The 2,500-nt window shown below is 45.6% G+C and overlaps 7 non-coding genes and 1 pseudogene across 7 annotated transcripts in view; all 8 read left to right on the top strand.

The window, feature by feature from the left end:
* LOC118959700 overlaps nucleotides 1-78 on the top strand; it is a 119-nt gene extending 41 nt beyond the window's left edge. The window contains exon 1 of the ribosomal RNA XR_005048061.1: nucleotides 1-78. This exon is cut by the window's left edge and continues 41 nt beyond it. This is a non-coding gene — a ribosomal RNA (5S ribosomal RNA).
* Nucleotides 79-339: 261 nt separating this feature from the next.
* On the top strand, nucleotides 340-458 carry LOC118959699. Its single transcript, XR_005048060.1, has one exon. It is a non-coding gene; the product is annotated as a 5S ribosomal RNA (ribosomal RNA).
* Nucleotides 459-635: 177 nt separating this feature from the next.
* LOC118959698 lies at nucleotides 636-754 on the top strand. Its single transcript, XR_005048059.1, has one exon. It is a non-coding gene; the product is annotated as a 5S ribosomal RNA (ribosomal RNA).
* Nucleotides 755-1,015: 261 nt separating this feature from the next.
* On the top strand, nucleotides 1,016-1,135 carry LOC118959838. The gene has a single exon (XR_005048200.1). It is a non-coding gene; the product is annotated as a 5S ribosomal RNA (ribosomal RNA).
* Nucleotides 1,136-1,313: 178 nt separating this feature from the next.
* LOC118959697 lies at nucleotides 1,314-1,432 on the top strand. Its single transcript, XR_005048058.1, has one exon. It is a non-coding gene; the product is annotated as a 5S ribosomal RNA (ribosomal RNA).
* Nucleotides 1,433-1,609: 177 nt separating this feature from the next.
* On the top strand, nucleotides 1,610-1,727 carry LOC118959854 (annotated as a pseudogene).
* A 260-nt stretch (nucleotides 1,728-1,987) lies between these two features.
* Nucleotides 1,988-2,106, top strand: LOC118959696. The gene has a single exon (XR_005048057.1). It is a non-coding gene; the product is annotated as a 5S ribosomal RNA (ribosomal RNA).
* Nucleotides 2,107-2,283: 177 nt separating this feature from the next.
* LOC118959695 lies at nucleotides 2,284-2,402 on the top strand. Its single transcript, XR_005048056.1, has one exon. It is a non-coding gene; the product is annotated as a 5S ribosomal RNA (ribosomal RNA).
* The last annotated feature ends 98 nt before the right edge of the window (nucleotides 2,403-2,500 follow it).

The raw sequence follows: 2,500 nt of genomic DNA, 5'->3' as shown, positions 1-2,500 counted from the left end.
ATCTCGGAAGCTAAGCAGGGTCGGGCCTGGTTAGTACTTGGATGGGAGACCGCCTGGGAATACCAGGTGCTGTAAGCTTTTTGTCACTGCCTTGTGGAATTTCAACTCTTTGTCCGTTTTTTCCCACAAGGCTGAAATATGTGCCCTCGCTTTGAAATAAGTAAGCAAGGTTAGTTTGTATTTCATCCAACAATCTGTGCTACAAATTATGGCTACAGTATATGCAATTTCTTCCACTTTTTGAGTGACACAAAGATGCTTATCTAAATGGTGGAAATGCAACAGCTGTTAATCAGGCTCACTTTGACTTTACATAGGTGCACCAAGAGATAGTTTCTCGCTTACGGCCACACCGGCCTGAGTACGCCTGATCTCGTCCGATCTCGGAAGCTAAGCAGGGTCGGGCCTGGTTAGTACTTGGATGGGAGACCGCCTGGGAATACCAGGTGCTGTAAGCTTTTTGTCACTGCCTTGTGGAATTTCAACTCTTTGTCCGTTTTTTCCCACAAGGCTGAAATATGTGCCCTCGCTTTGAAATAAGTAAGCAAGGTTAGTTTGTATTTCATCCAACAATCTGTGCTACAAATTATGGCTACAGTATATGCAATTTCATCCACTTTTTGAGATTGCCTTTCGCTTACGGCCACACCGGCCTGAGTACGCCTGATCTCGTCCGATCTCGGAAGCTAAGCAGGGTCGGGCCTGGTTAGTACTTGGATGGGAGACCGCCTGGGAATACCAGGTGCTGTAAGCTTTTTGTCACTGCCTTGTGGAATTTCAACTCTTTGTCCGTTTTTTCCCACAAGGCTGAAATATGTGCCCTCGCTTTGAAATAAGTAAGCAAGGTTAGTTTGTATTTCATCCAACAATCTGTGCTACAAATTATGGCTACAGTATATGCAATTTCTTCCACTTTTTGAGTGACACAAAGATGCTTATCTAAATGGTGGAAATGCAACAGCTGTTAATCAGGCTCACTTTGACTTTACATAGGTGCACCAAGAGATAGTTTCTCGCTTACGGCCACACCGGCCTGAGTACGCCTGATCTCGTCCGATCTCGGAAGCTAAGCAGGGTCGGGCCTGGTTAGTACTTGGATGGGAGGACCGCCTGGGAATACCAGGTGCTGTAAGCTTTTTGTCACTGCCTTGTGGAATTTCAACTCTTTGTCCGTTTTTTCCCACAAGGCTGAAATATGTGCCCTCGCTTTGAAATAAGTAAGCAAGGTTAGTTTGTATTTCATCCAACAATCTGTGCTACAAATTATGGCTACAGTATATGCAATTTCATCCACTTTTTGAGATTGCCTTTTCGCTTACGGCCACACCGGCCTGAGTACGCCTGATCTCGTCCGATCTCGGAAGCTAAGCAGGGTCGGGCCTGGTTAGTACTTGGATGGGAGACCGCCTGGGAATACCAGGTGCTGTAAGCTTTTTGTCACTGCCTTGTGGAATTTCAACTCTTTGTCCGTTTTTTCCCACAAGGCTGAAATATGTGCCCTCGCTTTGAAATAAGTAAGCAAGGTTAGTTTGTATTTCATCCAACAATCTGTGCTACAAATTATGGCTACAGTATATGCAATTTCATCCACTTTTTGAGATTGCCTTTCGCTTACGGCCACACCGGCCTGAGTACGCCTGATCTCGTCCGATCTCGGAAGCTAAGCAGGGTCGGCCTGGTTAGTACTTGGATGGGAGACCGCCTGGGAATACCAGGTGCTGTAAGCTTTTTGTCACTGCCTTGTGGAATTTCAACTCTTTGTCCGTTTTTTCCCACAAGGCTGAAATATGTGCCCTCGCTTTGAAATAAGTAAGCAAGGTTTAGTTTGTATTTCATCCAACAATCTGTGCTACAAATTATGGCTACAGTATATGCAATTTCTTCCACTTTTGAGTGACACAAAGATGCTTATCTAAATGGTGGAAATGCAACAGCTGTTAATCAGGCTCACTTTGACTTTACATAGTGCACCAAGAGATAGTTTCTCGCTTACGGCCACACCGGCCTGAGTACGCCTGATCTCGTCCGATCTCGGAAGCTAAGCAGGGTCGGGCCTGGTTAGTACTTGGATGGGAGACCGCCTGGGAATACCAGGTGCTGTAAGCTTTTTGTCACTGCCTTGTGGAATTTCAACTCTTTGTCCGTTTTTTCCCACAAGGCTGAAATATGTGCCCTCGCTTTGAAATAAGTAAGCAAGGTTAGTTTGTATTTCATCCAACAATCTGTGCTACAAATTATGGCTACAGTATATGCAATTTCATCCACTTTTTGAGATTGCCTTTCGCTTACGGCCACACCGGCCTGAGTACGCCTGATCTCGTCCGATCTCGGAAGCTAAGCAGGGTCGGGCCTGGTTAGTACTTGGATGGGAGACCGCCTGGGAATACCAGGTGCTGTAAGCTTTTTGTCACTGCCTTGTGGAATTTCAACTCTTTGTCCGTTTTTTCCCACAAGGCTGAAATATGTGCCCTCGCTTTGAAATAAGTAAGCAAGGTTAGTT

The sequence above is a fragment of the Oncorhynchus mykiss genome, unplaced genomic scaffold (assembly GCF_013265735.2).
Source record: "Oncorhynchus mykiss isolate Arlee unplaced genomic scaffold, USDA_OmykA_1.1 un_scaffold_567, whole genome shotgun sequence".
Taxonomy (NCBI): Eukaryota; Metazoa; Chordata; class Actinopteri; order Salmoniformes; family Salmonidae; genus Oncorhynchus; species Oncorhynchus mykiss.
Note: the sequence above shows the minus strand (reverse complement) of the source record. Positions and strands in the feature narration are given on the sequence as shown.